An 18,036-nucleotide genomic window follows, 5' to 3' on the forward strand; every position below is an offset into this window, starting at 1 on the left:
ACTGGACTGCTTTATGAACAACGGAGGGTCCTGCCATGCAGAAATCTGTTGCTCAGTAACACTTTGCTTTTTTTTTTTATCCTATGGTCTTCTCAGAATCTTCCATCTCTTGGCTGTTAGGCCTTCGGGGAACTCACATTCTTGACAAAAGGAGTTTTGTATCTCAGCGTTAACGGCCGTCAAGTGTTTTGGTTCTGTGAGGAGTGCGGAAAAAATAAAGTGGGGGTTATGCTGAGAAGGGTGTTATTTAACTTCACCATTACAGCTCTCTCTCTCTCTCTCTCTCTCTCTCTCTCTGGTAAGGTGACAAAAATCATCTATCTGAAATGTTTGCTTCCAATCTTGGCAATCTACTTTCTGTGGAAAGTGTTTCTCTCAACTGCTGCTCTTTTATTTATGTTGGGTTTTTTTTTTACTGAGCAGGCTCACAATAACAAGAGGAGAGATATACATTGACTAGCAGGTTGGCCTTTGTCTTTGAATAAGACACATGACTACTGATTAGAGCTAACATGGCCACAGCTTTTGTTTCCTCCCACTGGCAAGGCAGCTTGACCCCCACAGCTATCCAGCTGCTCCAACCAAGGGCTCAGTGGCACCACAGAACCCACACCTTTCCCAGCCAGGAGAGCAGGTCCCTTGCCAATTGAGGCACCTACCCTGGGAAGTGACCTGAATGGGAACCAATGGGTGCTGACCTCATTTGGTTACTCTGGTGACCTGGCTGTTAGCCTCTGGCATCCCAGCCAGGTATGCCACACTCATTTTACAGCCAGCCTCTTACAGAGACCCCCCAGCCTCAGAGGGTCCAGTAATCAAACTGACCTCCCTTCCAAGAGGCTCCTTTCCTTGCCCTAAACCAGAGCTGTGATGATAATAACAAACAAGAACAGTAACCTCAAACCACTCAGAACCAGGGTGGGTAGGATCGAAGCTGTCTGGGTGGCAGCTCGAGGTGGCCTCACATGGCACTTAAATTGGTGCCCCATGAGCCTGCCTCTGTGTGTGCTGATCCTAGCACGCATGCACCCAGAGCCATGGCTGGCCGCGTCTTCTTCCTGTGACACCCACCACAGTATCGATATATAAAAATCATTCTAGAAAGTTGAGAAGGAGGAATCAACATAGGGAGAAAAAAACCCAAGAATTTGCAAGCAGGGAAATTTAGTTTTTCTACTTTATTTGTGAAAATGGCAGCTTTAGTACTGTAAACATGGACATCTAAAGCATATGGGGAATGTCACTTAGCTGCCATGGCTAGTAGCCAAGACATCAAAAGTTGGCAGCCTGATCCTCTGAGTCTGATCCCCTGGTGAGCCCTGTTGATAAATGTGGAAAATACATCAACAAATTAAAAAGAAAAGAAAAAAAAAACATTGAAAAGAAGTTTAAAGATCCCAGTCAAAGAATATTGGTGTTATGAGCCCACCACAGATCAGCAGGGAGTCATCGGGGGGTGAACTGAGCTGTGGGGATATGTCACAGGCAGAGACCCCACAGCAGGAGTTGGAAGAGCAGGTGGCTCAAGACTCTCAGGCAGAAACTCCACAGCCTGCCCTGTGTGCTCAACTCAAGCACAGCCAAAGAGCAGGCTGCGCAGGACCCGAAATATCTGCAGTAGCTCCTCAGACCAGTTGCCAGACCCCATGCTGGATCAGCTGTAGCTCAGCAGGCTGACAGATACCTGCTCCTTTGACAGCTGCAGGTCACTGCAGGCAGCATCTTTGGAGGAAGCTAGCCAAAACAAAGCTATGCATGACTTTCGGCCTGTCACCAAGAGCCAGCTTGGTGTAGTGGTTAGGAGTGCAGACTTCTAATCTAGTGAGCCGGGTTTCATTCCATGCTCCTCCACATGCAACCAGTTGGGTGACTTTGGGCTCGCCACAGCACTGATAAAGCTGTTCTGATTGAGCAGTAACCTCCTTCTCCTTCTCCTTCTCCTTCTCCTTCTCCTTCTCCTTCTCCTTCTCTCCTTCTCCTTCTCTCCTTCTCCTTCTCTCCTTCTCCTTCTCCTTCTCCTTCTCCTTCTCCTCCTCCTCCTCCTCCTCCTCCTCCTCCTCCTCCTCCTCCTCCTCCTCCTCCTCCTCCTCCTGTTATAAGACTTCTAGTCTTATTCATAGTCTGGCTTTGGTGAAACCAGAAAGGGTTCCAGAAACTGTGCTGCTGAGGCAGACATTGCAAACTTGAAGGCCATTACTTATTTTTCATTGTTTTTAACAGTTCTAACTTACAATTTAATCTAAAATTTAAGTCATCATTTTAATGACATTATTGTGTGTTATATATGTCGTTGCACACCGCCCTGAGCCAAGCCACCGGGAGGGCGATATAAAAATCAAATAAATCCAATCAAAAATCAACTCCATAAGGTCACGAGGAAGCATGGAGGAGCCCAGGGAAAGAGCTTAGTAGGAAATCTGTCTCTATCCGTTCGGCAACAGGAAGCACGATAAGTAGTGCCATGTAAACAAATTGTTCCCTTTGCCGTACGGGACAGCAAGCCAGTCTGATTTCAGCATTTGACATGCATCATCCCAAAGATTCGGTCCTCTGCCGACTGTGTCAACAATCGGGCTGATGATGCTATCAACAGGAGTGTGCCGCAACTCATTGATCACAGGGGTTGGATATTCATTTTGAGGCAGAGCGTGTAAAGGTTTTTCATTTCTTAAATCTTCCGCAGAAGCCCTGGAGGGACAGAAGAAAGCTGTGAAGAATAATTTGGCAGTAGGGCAGGAGCGGGGTTTTTCGTCCTTCTTCCTTTGAGCCCAGAGATGATCGGCATTATGCATGGGAGAGAGCGACACAAATACAGTCTGACAAATAAGGTACTCCCAGAAAAATGTTTTCTCACCCGGAGAAATCCCACTAGAAAAAAACAATTTCTTGCCACGGTGACCACTGAACTTGCGTTTGAACCTCGAATGTGTCAAAAGTTGAAAGGGAGGGGGAGAGGCAGCCAGGCGGGGGAGAAAAGTAGCTTGAGACCCAGATTAGTGTTATGGTTGAGTGGAAGGGGGGACATCAGGAAGGAAGACTGCATCCGAACTTTCAGTTTGATAAGGAAAGTCGGAGGAGTTTCAGATGTGATACTGATGCAAGGATGGCAGAGAGCACAAATGCCCTCACCCCATAGTTTTGCTGATAGTGTGATCTGGCCAGAACTGCTTTGGCCAGGGGCTCTTGGCCGCTTTCTTTGTCTCCTCACACTTGGGTGCTCTGCCAATGGCTAAGCCCATCATCCAGTCAATAAGACGGTTCCTTTTGTCTAAGGCCATCAACAGCCATCTCCGGCTTGAGCCAGCCGTTGCCCAACACCAGGTTCAGTGGAAATTTCTACTTGCCTTATGCCTGGCTTGTATCATATAGGCCAGCCCCCCCCCTCCCACACACACAAACTCTATATAAACAGTGGCTTTAGCAAGCCCTCTTTGTGTATTTTGGATATGGGACACATCTAGAACACCCTGCAAGCTCCCCATGCAGCCTGCTTTCTCTTGCCTATCATCTCTATGGAAAGGTAATTATACTGGAACCTCTTTTTTCCACTCTAGTTTTCGCTATATGATTGCTTGCTAAGTGTGTTAGATGTATTTATGCTTTTTATTATTTTCTGTCTAATATAGACTGTTATTATTTTTACAATTTACCAATGTCTGCCTTGAGTTCTTAAGGGGATAATTACCTTGTAAAACATTGGCAAAATTGATCCTTTAATGCTAGGTTACCTCCCTCTCACTCTGCTTTTTCCCCACGGCTTAATACACTAGTTTCACAGGACATGTGTGTAAGAGCATTTCTGGTAATATGAAAGACATACTTCCAACTCACCTTTGATGGAGTTCAGCTGATATTGACTTGGTCAAGAGCTTAGGGGCTAAATTGGATCCATATTTACTGCTGGTGAAGTGAGTTAATGCAGCTTTAGCCTTGAAGATGCTCCCCCTACCTGGACTCTATTGATAAGGTCATCTAGAACAGGGGTAGTCAACCTGTGGTCCTCCAGATGTCCATGGACCACAGGTTGACTACCCCTGATCTAGAATCATGCCATGGTAACATTAATACTAAACTAGTGTAATGTACTCTACATCAATCTGTTATTGAAATTAACTTGGTGACTCAAGCTGGTAAAGAATGAGGCAAAACAAAGAAGAAAAACGCCCAACTCCAACGGCATTCTAAATAAAGAATTCTAAAATGTCTATTGTTGTTCTATTCTATTGTTGCTTTTATTCTGTTGCATATGGGTCAAGGCAAAACAGTATCCAGATAGTGTACCCATTTTCAAACACCAATCTTTCCTCAGTGACCTGTCCATCAATGTAACATCTTCTAATGATAGTGATTCATATTATTTAATTCCTCAAATATCTCTCTGTAACAGCAGTTTTCAGTATAATCTGGCGACAGGCTTATGCACAGTACCAGGGATCTGAGTCATAAGAAGCAAGGTCCCCTTGTAGTCAGCCAATAGGTTGGAGTCAGTTTAATGCATCCACTGATGGTTCTCATTGTATTGAGTTTGATATCAAGTTTGTGGACGTGTAGTATGGAATCATAGGATTGAAAGGGTCATCCAGGGTCATCTAGTCCAACCCCCTATACAATGTAGGAACTCACAACTACCTGCCCTCCTACAGTGAACCCAAGTGATCCCCCCACCAAAAATCTCCAGAATCCAGCCTGGCCTGGAGGAAATTCACCTACCATCCCAGAGTGGTGATCAGCAATTCCCTGGGTATGCAAGGAAGAGCCACAAGAGACAAATACTGGCACATCCCTTCCTTCCCACCCACTCATCTTCTGCCTATGTTAATAAAATCAGCATTTCTGTCAGATGACTATTTAGCCTCTGCTTAAAAACTCCCAAAGAAGGAGAATCCATTGCCTATCAAGGAAGCCTGTTCCACTGAGGAACAACTTTGTCAGGAACTTCTTCCAGACGTTTAGCAAAAAATTCTTTGGAATTAATTTCAACCAATTGGTTCTGGTCTGACCCCCTGGGGCAGCAGAAAACAACTCTGCTCCATCTTCTATGTGACAGCCCTTCAGGTATTTGAAGATGGTTATCATATCACCCCTTAGTTGTCTTCTCTTCAGGATAAACAGACCAAGCTCCCTCAACCTTTCCTCATAAGTCTTGGTATCCAAGCCCCTCACCATTTGCATTGCCCTCTTCTGGATTCACTCTACTTTGTCTACATCCTTCATTTTTTTCTCACCATTGGAAACAATGGAAGTAGGATGGGGCACCCTCTTTGGGAACCCCTAGAATTGGACCCCTGATCCAAACTTGATGCTTGGGGTGGTTATCAGAGAAGAGGCTCCTAAAGCTACACTGAAAGTTTTAAGGCTCTAACTCGAACTCTCACTTCCCCAGGCCACTGAGAAGATGGAAACCTGAAAACTGCCTTTGACTTCAATGGCTCTATTGATTTTAATGGCCAAATAATTTCAGAGACATCAACATTGATTGACCCGGATCTGATGCAGTGGATTCAGACAGCACTTTAATGGTCCAAATTGGGTCACTCCAAACTTGAAATGGTTTGAATATTTTTCCTTTGTATACTCCTCTATCATAACTTTCTTCTGATGTTATAACCAGCATTCAGATAAGCCCACATTTTCAATATTTTATGCAAAAGAAACTTTGCAGAAATATCACATTTGTTCCTGAGTCAATTAAGGCTCAGATTTAGAAGCTGGCAGATGTCAAGATAAGTCAAACTATTGGGGAAATCATGAACTAATTGTTCCAGCAATAGTAGAGAACAATATTTATAGTTTTCACCATTTCAGAAGAATCTCATTGGGCTATGTTGCATATTCTGTCTAATTCCATGTGAATTTTCTGCCATGGCCATTCTATGCATTTCCCAGCTCTTTTCAGGCCATGCAACTTGTTGATAAACTAGGAATTTGCATTCTGTCCCAAGGATGGAATGAGTCAATGCTAGGCAAACTTGTTGATACCTTTAATAAGCTGTACATTCTAGACTCACCACAGTCTCAACACAGCACCATGTCTGAATTTCCTAAATCCACCAGAGCATTTGGGAATCCAGTAGGATCCATGAGCCTCAATGAGTAAATAATTTTAAGAAGAACCCTGCTGGATCAGACTAGTGGTCCATCTAGACCAGCATCATGTTCATAGAATCATAAAATCATAGAATAATAGAGTTGGAAAGGATCACATGGGTCATCTAGTCCAACCCCCTGCACTATGCAGGACACTCACAACCCTATCACTCATCCACTGTAACCTGCCACCCCCCTAAGCCTTCACAGAATCAGCCTCTCCATCAGATGGCTATCTAGCCTCTGTTTAAAAATTTCCAGAGATGGAGAACCCACACCTCCCGAGGAAGCCTGTTCCACTGAGAAATTGCTATAACTGTCACAAACTTCTTCCGGATGTTGAGACAGAATTTCTTTTGAACTAATGTTGCATACAGTGGCCAGCTAGTTCCTCCATTAGTCCAAGAACTGGGTTCATTTCCCTTCCCTATATAAATATAATAAATAAAATAAATAGAGGAAATGGGGTCCTTTGCATAATTATTTTCTGGGAGTATTGCTTGTAGCCTGGGAACTGTTTTATGAATATAATTTTGAGCTGCTCAGTGCTGATTTGGCTGCAGAGGAAAGGACGTGCAGTAATGGGTTTAAACTACAAGTACAATGATATAGGCTAGATATCAGGAAAAACATTTTCACAGAGTAGTTCATCAGTGGAATAGGCTTCCTAAGGAGGTGGTGAGCTCCCCCTCATGGGCAGTCTTCAAGCAAAGGTTGGATACACAAATTTCCTAGATGCTTTAGGATGCTTTGGGCTAATCCTGGGTTGAGCAGGGGGTTGGACTAGATGGCCTGTATGGCCCCTTCCAACTCTATGATTCTATGATTTATTTTGGTTTTATGGCATGGCTTGCTTGTGATTGGCATCATCTTGTTTGCCCCTGGATTTTTTTATGCATCTACCATTATTTTATGCTTTTATTCATTTATTAAACTTTGTGACCACCCACGGAAACAGCACATGTATTTTCTAAATAAGCATACATCTCACAACCGTTCTGTCTCAGATCTCCCATATAAGAAGTTGCACAAGCTGTTCAGTGAATGTGTATGTCACTTTTTAACACCCCACCCAACTTCTAAGGAGCTCAGGGCTCCATCCATGCTTCCCTATTCTACCACCGTGTGGAGTAAGTTATGTTGAGAAACAGACAAACTGGCCAATGAGAGTTCATCCAGGAGGTCTTTGCAGGTTCACTCAGGCTTTTGGGATCTTCCTTCAATTACTACTGGCAGTGTGTCCATGAAGTCTGGAGGTTGCATGCAACTCTCTTGCCCCTGCTAACAACAGACTGGGTCATCTCAGCAAAGTATCCTCTGTGTGACTCTTACTTGCTAGGCATCTTTTATTTTAGGAAACAAAAAGGGTGTCTTCTAATGAAGCAATATCACATTTGAGAGTCACAATGTTGTGGGGGGAGGGACAGGACAGTTTTGGTACACTGGTGGCCATTACAACCCCAGTTTGCCATATGGCTCTCCCTGTCTTGATGTAAACATTTCGGATTGGCATGAATGGCTGACATCTTCCTGTATGCTGTTAGAGATCTAGACAACAAAAAATCTGTGCTGTGTTTGCTTTGGGCCGCTGCCTCTTACCAAAGGAGGACATAATGAAACAGTTGAATGGTGGACTGAGATGAAGTCTCAGGACAAATTTCAGTCACCACCTCGAAACAAATCCCCCTCCAATGTCCTCCTCGACTTAAAAAAAGAGGAATATGATGTCCTTGACCATGCTCCAAATGTCTGTAGATGCTGGGACATGTATACCTTTTAAACCATCAGTAATTGAGCCAATCAAATGTCATGTTAAATCAGGGGTTCTCAACCTGGGGATCAGAACCCCTTTGGGGGTCGAACAACCCTTTCACAGGGGTCACAGCAGGGCAAGCAGCTTGGCCAGAGGGGGGTGCCATCCACAAAACAGCCTTGCGGGGTAGATCAAGATAGAGCATTTGTCCGTCTGGAGCAGCGGAAAAGAGCGAGATCGGCATGGTGGGACAAGAGGCAGGACTGAAATGAGAAACCCCGGGGGGGGGGGGAAATTATATACAATCATGAAGAATGGATCTTCACACTTGCATGAAGTTTCGGTTTAATTTCTGTGAAAGAACACTTGCATCATTTTATGGTTGGGGGTCACCACGACATGAGGAACTGTATTAAAGGGTCACAGCATTAGGAAGGTTGAGAACCACTGTGTTAAATCAAAGCTTCCCTTTGATGCTTCCCAAGGGTTAATTGGCCTTAATGCCAGTTATCTATCAGGTGGGGACACATGCATTTAGGCCACATAGCTGGACTGAGGAAAGAGTTTTGCAGGCTGTCCTTATTTATTTGATTTGTCTGCCAAATATAAGTTGGTTTCCTTGGGTATTGTCCACTTGTTTAGCAGTGAGCATACATTGCAAAAGACATGCTAAATATTTCCCCTACAAAATGCAGCCAAATTCTGCTGCGTTATTGCAGAGTTTTTTTTAGTCCTTTCTGCTCTATTTTCTTCAGTGGAAAATCCTGGGTAGTTGCTGTGAGGTTTTGACCTACAACAGCAGCCCTTAAGCTCTACTGATAGCAGCTGTTTTGTTTGGAGGATGTTACATGAGAAGCAAACAATTTTAATTGGGAGTCGGTGCATTCCCATGGGCTTTTTTTTTTTTTGCTGTTAATGTTGTTGGGTGGTTCTTTTTTTCCTTAGTCCCCCCCTTCTTTCCCCCAGTTATCCAGAAAACACTGTGATATAACAAGGTATTTTAGTTAACCCAGTGGTCCCCCGAATGGAGCACTGCAGTAAGGTGAGAATTCTCAGCTAAATCATCTCATGTTGGTATACATCCTGTTCTTTGTAAAATGGCAATTTCCTGATCCTCTGGCCAATTACACAGTGTACGATGAACTTACAAAGATTCTTGTTGCAATTCCACATAAGTTTCCCAGTTGGCACAAAGTTATAAATGTCTACAGCTGTACATCTCACAAATAAATAAATGGTGGTAGCATAATTTGTATATGTTAAGCTCAAAATATATTTTACCAGATAGGGTAAACCTCAGAATCCTACAAGTGTTTTTTTTTTTGGGGGGGGAGGAGGGGCTAAGGGCAGTAGAAGCCCATCAGAGCACTCAAGATGGGAAGACACTTTTGGTAGCCCACCAGAATCAACATCAACCCAATACACAGTCGCCTAGGGGTGTTTTGTTTTCTTCCCAAGCCAAGGGGAAACACAGAGAACCCTTATATGCCATTTCCTCAGGGAAGGCCTCAGAAAGTGAAAGGGAGGGGGTTGTGTCCACTCTGATCCTCCTCTCTTGACGGCAGCTCATCAACCATCTCTGCCTCAGTGGGGGAGCCCTAGCCCAGGTGCTGCAGCTGTCCTTCAACACCACATGTTCTCAGTTTCTCACCTCCTATCCCTGCAAAGAAGGAGGACAAGTTAAGCTTCATCATTTATGGTGGTTCTGTGGGTTCTTCTGGTTTCACACAGGTCTCACTATGCTACTCTGCCTGTTTGATCGCCACCAAGATGAAGAAAAGTTTTCATGTTATGGTTTTAATTTCAACCTGTGTTTTTTGTTTGGGATGGCTGGTGAATGAACGGAGTGAATTTGAGGACACTACCTTCAACATTGTCCTGTAATGCAGCTACCCTCCTACCAGGGCTCTGTAGAGCTATTTTGGTGCAGGTGGATTCAGAATGGTGGTGGGGAGATTGATGGGGCATTTCTTTGGCAAGTCAATGGCCCTGCTACTTCTATCTAGTTTTATTTTAATGTGGGGAACTGTGTTTAAGCCCAGCTTCCCAACACAGACTGAGAGGGGATGCTGGCCCACATATGTAGTCATCTCAATTACCCCCAAAGTCCAAGTCTGAGAAGCTGACCTTCAGGACGGTCAGCTGCTCCTCTCCATGGGAGTGATGAAGGGTGTGCAAAACCAAAAACCAGTTGATCCCACGAGAAGGTAACAAAGAAAAAGGAAGGATGATGGCTATACAATAAAATACTATGTAACAATTCCAATGTCATAAAGTCTTTTGCAAAGACGTAGACCGCGCCAGAATGAGGTTCAGAATTTCACTCTCATTTTCAGAAACAATGATTTCCATCAGTGGCAAAGCTCCTAAATATGCCATTACATGTGTCATTACAATATTCATAAATATTCAGAAGTGTAACAAAAATACAAAAAAACCCTCCTCTTACATACCTCAATTATTATTCTTGTAAATAAAACTCATAAGCCTATTTTAAAAATATGGAACAGTCTTCCATACATGTTGGAGGAAAGCTGCAGTCCTCCCCCTTTCTTTCAGCCCTCTAGTATTCTTCTTGGCCTTATCTCCAGGACTCTGCAGTGTCCATAGCTTCATGGAGAATGTATTAATGCACCTGACTACCTGGACTGCAATCTGTCTGAACCTAACAGACTGACAACTTTTCTATGAACCTTCCTACCTCCAAATTGGGGGTGGGGGTTGTCTTTCAAAAGAATCGAATCTACCTTCAATTCAGTTATTGATTTCTACCCTTTGATTTGTGTGTGTGTGCTTTTAAGGATCAGTGACTTCCACGAAAGCATGAAAAACAGCTGAGTGGTGGGGAGCAGGCTGCTCACTTGTTCTTTGGACTTTCTTCCAACCACATTTAAAGCAACTGACATGGGTCCCAAAGCACAAATCAGTTCAGTTCACAAATGAAATTCCCTATTGGGTATGGTTCTTGTTTGGCCGAACATGACAAACTGATACGAACCACACTTTCCCGGTTCGTGCCCACCCCTAACTGCAGCCTGATGACACTGTATGCACACAACTAGTTTTATATGAATTTCTGTTACATTTGTTTCACTTTGATTAATATTAAAAGACCTGAACTTACTTTAGTTCATAGCATTTAGCCTTGAACAATATATCCAGCTGGTTGGAATGAGCCAAGTCTGTAATCCACTGTGAAAATGGATCATGAATAAATGCTTCTATGCCCAGAATGAATACCAGAAAGAACAATACAAAAAAATTACAAAATTTCCTGCCTGAAATTAGATGGAAAGTATCATTGAGAGTTCAGAGGAACATCAGTCTTTAGCTGGTAAAAGTCAGGTGGTATATGATCTTTGATACAAAACTACACTCTGTATAATCTGATAATATCTCATAATGCATTGATCTCTGCAAACAGGCCCTTCTTCTGCAAAAAAACAAAACAAAACTCTTGGTAAGAATCTTAGACTTTGCAATACATTTTTAAATTCAATTTAGGTACAATAGGAATCCCATGGAGTGCTCACTTGTTCTTAATGACTACGACTTGTGCCAATGTAAGCTGTATATTTCTGATTATTGCTTATCTAATTATTTCAATAATAATAAGATTGATTTTAAATCGATTTTAACTGAAATAGTCCGGTTGTTGTCTGTGAAACACCAGGTTGTCACTTTAAACCTAGCAACAAATCAAGAAACTTCTGATTTCCCCTTAAAATCAGAAGGTTTACTTGTACAAAAGATTCAAGTGGGAAGTCATGTTGGTCTGAAGTGGCAGAATAAATTTAGTCTAGTGGAAACTTTATGACCAACAAAGTTTTATTCAAGGTATGAGCTTTCGTGTGCATGCACACTTCCTCAGATACAATGTCATGGGATGCAAATAATCAGTTCATACTTCTAGGCAAAGTGTGAGAGTAAATTTCTGCCACCTGGTGGAATGAGCTCCCGGAGGAAATCAGTGCCCTGATGGACCTGCAAAAGGGAGCTTTTCTGCCAGGCATTTGGCTGAGGCTGAGAAAAACCCTGCTCCCTCCCTCTTGGGTGTAAGCTGCACGGAGCTTTTATTCCAGTCCCTGCCATCTCCACTGAATGTGATTTCCATTTTCATTTGGTCTGATTTTAATTTTCCCTCTGCAACAAGCATGATTGATCCAGAGTGACCCTACCTTTATCCTGAAATATTTAGGAGGGGAAATAACCCTCAATATTTTCAGAATTGGATTGAATCCAATGAGAAATCATGCAGATTGCTGGAGCTCCATGGTAGAAAAGCCCTGATTGGCCAAAGCTGCCCAGGTGACAAGCTTGCTTTAAAGGGGAAGCCCCTGATTTCTCAGCAGAAGCCTTCTGTCGGTAGAGAATTGTGTCTTGGATTTTTTTCTCCCTCCTCTGCTCTCTGCAACTCTCTCCCCCCCCCTTCAAGAAAGAGGCTCCGTCTGTGCTTGGCTCCTCCAATCCTCACTCCCTCTTCAAGAAAACAAAGAAAGAGGCTTCAGCTGTGTTTGCCTCCCCCCTCCCCTTCTGAGCCTCCCTAAACATGTGCAGAACACTTTTCTGTTTCATGGGGGGGGGGAGAGAAGAAGACCTGAGTTCAAATCGATCTTTTATTCAACAGTACTGACAATGGAATAAACAAAGTAAGGGCAGATTCAGCCCTAGACATCCCTTGGAGGTGTTTTCACTGTTAAAGTTATCTCTGTTACAGTTATTAATGTTAATATTATTATTGAGGTGGTTATCTGTACATTATGGAAAAACTAAGTTCCTTGTATTGTTCTACATTCTATGTAAACGGCTCTGAGCCTCAGGGGAGGGCAGTATATAAATATAATAAATAAATGAATAAAATTTATGCACAGAAAATGGGTAACAAATTCCAGAGCATTCCACTCATGCCTCCTTTTACTTGTGAAATGAGACCTTCCATGTACATTTCATATGTAATTAGGGATCCTGGTCAAACACATGCAGTGTAAATTGAGCATTTGAATATCATAATCGGTTTATCTTCAAATATTAGTCTTGGGTGGTAGAGGGGGTATGTGAAAGTAATGTATTAATACTGTATGATGAGATGCACAGTGGTGTTCAACAGTGAAAGCTTTCACTTGGCACACCATATTGTGGTTTCTAGTGAGTAAGTTTATTGCTTTCATTCTGCTATGGATACTTGAAGGGAATGGCCCTTCACAAGAGGGTCTATTTACCATCTCAAAGGAAGGTTATCTTAAAAAAAAACAACAAGAATATATAACATGAGTGAGTCAAGTCATGAGAGCCAGGTTTGAGTATTTCATATCAAGTAAAAATATTTAGGAGGAGTCACAGTACCAGAAGCCTACAGAATGACTAAAGATTATTCAATTTAAGCCATTTGGATGACATTTGGTAACATTCAAGAGTCTGCAAAAACAATAGTGCGTCCCTTAATGTAGTCAGTTTATTAAAACAATTTATTAAAACAATAATATATCTGCATATCTGTTTCACTAAATATTTCTGGTAAGGTCTTGGAGGAGGAGCGTGTCTCATGGCTTAATTGCCACTCAGCGCTTAACACCTACTCAGGGCAGCTGTCCCACCCTTGAGTGCCTCCTCCTCCAACCGGCTTGCCTGCCTGTCCAGCAGCCAGTCAATTGCCTTCTGTCCCCCACCACTGACCGCCCCCTCCTCCTTCCACTTCCCTCTGAGGCTTGGAGGCTGCAGATCCCTGCTGCATGAGAGCTGCCCCTGCCAGTGAGTTCCCTAACAGCTGCCTGCAGCCTTTCCAGGTCCTTGGGGTAATGGTAGGCCATCTGCAAAGTTCTTCTTCTTTACTCTCCCCCCCAATCTAGCACCCATTTTATTCTTGAATACAATGGGCTTGGCCACTAGTATCTAATAATAATAACATATATCTACTACACTGTTGGCATTTATGCATCCGACAAACATTTTGTTCTTGGTGGCAGGGAACTGAGCACTGCACAGAATTTGCCGTAAGCATCCCACCTTACCTTGGGTTGTTTTTTGTCCAATAAGCCTCTCTTTTCATCTGTTTGAAGGTTTACTTGCAAGAAGCCTTTGCATAAAGCACAATGGTAACCCTTGGTATGGTTGCTGGGGAGCTGCACATCGTGAATGCTTTATTTCCCTACTTCGGTCATGATGGGATTGTGAATTTATTTTCCAGTTGCTAGCCTTCTGCCCCAACAAAGTGCTAGCCTAGTGGAAGGTGAAACTGTCCAACACATTCAGTGGGTTAGCATTTATAGTTTGGTCCCCAAATTTTTCAAGCCTGCTGGCGACTTTGGTATTCTGACACAGAGTGATGGGCATGCAACCACAAAATGGCTGCTGAAGGAGGTGGAGCCACACACATCAAGGAAACCTGAGTGCAAGGGAGTAGAAGGATAAATGTTTTTAAAAAATAATCTGGAAAGAGTGAGAGAGAATAAAACCAATAGCTGTGGTGGTAGCTGCTGCGGAATCAATGTCATTTTAATCTGAAGAAGAATCGTTGGTTTTTATACCCTGCATTTCACTGCCCAAAGAAGTCTCAAAGCGGTTTACAATTGCCTTCCCTTCCTTTCCCCTAAGAGACAAAAGAGGTAGAAGGGGTTGAGAGTGCTTCTGACAGGACTGCTCTGTGAGAACAGCACTATCAGGGTTGTGATGAGCCCAAGGTCACCAAGCTGGCTGCATGTGGATGGGCAGGGAATCAAACCTGGCTCATCCAATTAGAAGCCACCACTCTTAACCACTACACCAGGCTGTCCAGACAATTGGATCTACAGTTACTATCCAGAAGTCCTGCTCAGCAAGTGCCACACCTGGTTCCACTAACTTAAAAAAAAACACTTGGTGGGTGCTAGGAATGTGTTTATAGGTCCCTTATTGGGGACCTCTGGTCTAATATAGGAATTCGGCTAATAAGAAAGTTAAGCAGGTGACACTGAAGAAGAGAATACAAAGAGATAAGCTCCAGGTGGAAGGAAGACTCTCCACCCATGTGTCTTTTTGCTCTTGTAAGCAGACCTTCCATGTGTATTTCATACTGGTCCAACACATGCAATGTAAATTGAGCATCTGAACATTATAATCAACCTATTTTCAAATATTAGCCTTTGGTGGTGAGTAGTCAAAGTAAAACGTGAAAGTAAAATATTAACATTGTATGATGAGATCTTCAGTGGTGTTCAAAAGTCAATAAACAGTTATCAACTAAACACAACTAGAGTCTGGTGGTACCTTTAAGACCGGCAAAGTTTTACTCAAGGTTTTATGCTTTTGTTTGCAATCACACTTACTTCTTCAGATATACACATGCACGTGAACACTTATACCTTGAAGAAAACTTAGTTGGTCTTAATGGTGCCTCTGGACTTGGATTTTGTTCTGTTGCTTTAGATCCTGCTGCTAGCTAATAACTTCTTCCCAGTGCTTTTGACAGACTCAAAAGAAGAATGCAGACAAAATGAAGTGAAGTTGTTCTGTGGCATAAGCCTGTATTTTTGTGATGGTCTGTTTGACACGCTGTCTTTCCATCAGGCTGACAAGAAGCATAGACTTTTACAGTCCAGAAAGGACTCGGCATTTCTGCCGGGCCTCAAGGGCAACTGTGCAGGCATTAGTGTCTGGAAGATCATATCATCTTCTCTTGTTTTCACAGCAGGACTTGTCATTTTACTAGAAAATGAAAAGACTAACTAGCTCTTCTATGGGTGTAGGACTTTAAAACAAATTTATACCTTCAGAGGCAACCAGTGCAGACTTATAATGAGGAAATAAAACCCTGAATTTTGGCTCAACCTGAGAGCGGGGGCAGATAGTGTTGAACGTCCTGTAAGTGCACTTTACTTTGCATTTCCAGCATTTCCTGAACTCTTGACCCTGCTGTTTTTAACCCTCCTTCAATGCAACGTGGACACCTTCCCATACAATTTGATATAGATTAGTTCTGGGGGCAGGGTCAGCCATTGCTGTGACATCACTTCCAGTCATGTAACTGAAAGTGGTATCACCTGCTCCTGGAATGTTCTAGCAATTTCCCAACGTTCTGTAGCCTTTTCATAGAGTTTCTGGTGATTCGCTAGCAATGCTGTGTCTCAGCAATTCGTGGTATCACTTCCAGTTATATGACCAGAAGTAACATCATGATGTTCTTGTAAAGTCACTGTCCCTCCTGAATTTCTCCTGTGGATGCACTGAATTTCAGTGGAGGCTGGAACTGGAGGTTGGGAGGTCTCCTGATATAATAGAAGGGTTCCCTATTCTGATGGGGGTAGGTTCACCAAAGTTTTGAAAATATTAAAAGATTTTAAGGTGCTACAGGACATATTGCATTAGACTAATGAAATGAATGAACATAGTACATGCTGGAAAATACCATTATCTTTATTCAAAATTTAATCTTAGAAGTATGAGATAAGCTTGAATTATTAACTTAAAAGTACAGAAGAGAAAAAGATATGTCTCCCAGCAACCTATTAAAGATGTGCTATGTGTTAGATTTTACAAAGGGAAATAATTTATTACAATTACCGTATATACTCGCATATAAGCCAACCCGCATATAAGCCGAGGCGCTTAATTTTACCACAAAATCTGGGCAAAGTTATTGACTCTCATGTAAGCCGAGGGTGGGAAATATAGCAGTTACTGGTAAATTTACATTAATTGAGGCACCAGTAGGTTAAATGTTTTTGAATATTTATTTCAAAGAAAAAACTGTAAACTAGCTCTGTAAGTGCAAAAGAGGGCCAGCAAACCAGAGCAGAATAACAGTACCCAAAGTTGGCAACCTATTACAACAAGTACAACAGCTACCAAACTGGGAGAATGGACTACTCTAACTACAGCTACAGTGACCCCCTACAGCTACAGTGACCAGCTAAAGGTGACTCCCAACAAAGCAATAAACAACACAAACAAGTAAATAAAACAATATATATTTTATTTATTTTGCATATATGCTGCTGCTCTTGGCACAGTCAGCTCATAGCAGCTTACAATGGAAATTAAAATACCAAGTTTAAAATATATAACATATAACATAAAACTAACAAACCCAAATAGCCATGCAATCCCCTAAAAAAAAACCCTTCCCCCCGCCAGCTGCCCACTGAAAACTGGTGACCTAGGAGTTTATAGATGACATATTTGGAGACTAACAGAGGAGGGACCCAAGTTCTTCCCTTGACCTGGTCTCAATCAAAAGCCTGGCAGAAGAGTTCCATCTTACAGGCTCTGCAGAACTGCCTTAGTTTCGGCAGGACCCATAACTCTTCTGGGAGCTCATTTCACCAGGCAGGGAATGAAAAGATCAAACTCATACGGCAATAAAAAATCAAACCAATGGACCATTAAAACAAGTCAATCAAATCCAACAAAACCAGACATCTACATAGTTAAAAGCCTGCATATAGAAGTGTTTTGACCTTGTGCCTTAAACAAAATAAGAAGGTGCTGGGCAGGAGTGTACCACTTGTGAATCTGAATGCTGAGTACCAATCATGTGTGGCAACTAGGGTTGCCAATCTCCAGGTGGTTAAACAGAAAGAAATTTCCAAGCTGGTGATGGTTTTCGTATTTTACTTCCTCAGTAAACTTATTTCTGAATTGTTTTTTTTTCCAGGGATACAAACAAAGTGTTCAACCCACTATCTAATTCTTATGTTTTATATACCATATACTTTATATTTTAAGCCATATAATTTGGGTCTATTAGTATCAAAGGTTCATAAAGGTAACTATCTCATTAATGATCCCTTTATTCATCTTCAGCTGACAGGTTGTCCCTGCTTGCAACCTCCAGGTGGTGGCTGGAGATCTCCAGGGATTACAACTGATCTCCAGGTGACAGAAATCCATTTACCTGGAGAAAAGGTGGACTCTGTAGCATCACACCTCATTGAAATCCCTCCCCTACAACAACCCCACCATCCTCAAGCTCCATCTTACAAATTCCCAAGTATTTTCCAACCTGGAGTTGGCAAGGCTACTTCTTCCATAGTAATGTAAACTCAAAATGACTGTCAAGCCTCCAAATGCTGGAAGATGCAGGCTTCTTGTTGTTCTGTGGATGCTGCCAGGTCAAGAACTATTGAAAATCTGGGCTTTTTTTCAAGAATGTATTCGATTTATTCAATGTATTCTCTTTTTTTCAAGAGATATATTCTTTCAGGGGCAAATATTATAGGGTA

The sequence above is a fragment of the Paroedura picta genome, chromosome 6, assembly GCF_049243985.1.
Source record: "Paroedura picta isolate Pp20150507F chromosome 6, Ppicta_v3.0, whole genome shotgun sequence".
In the NCBI taxonomy this organism is placed as follows: domain Eukaryota; kingdom Metazoa; phylum Chordata; class Lepidosauria; order Squamata; family Gekkonidae; genus Paroedura; species Paroedura picta.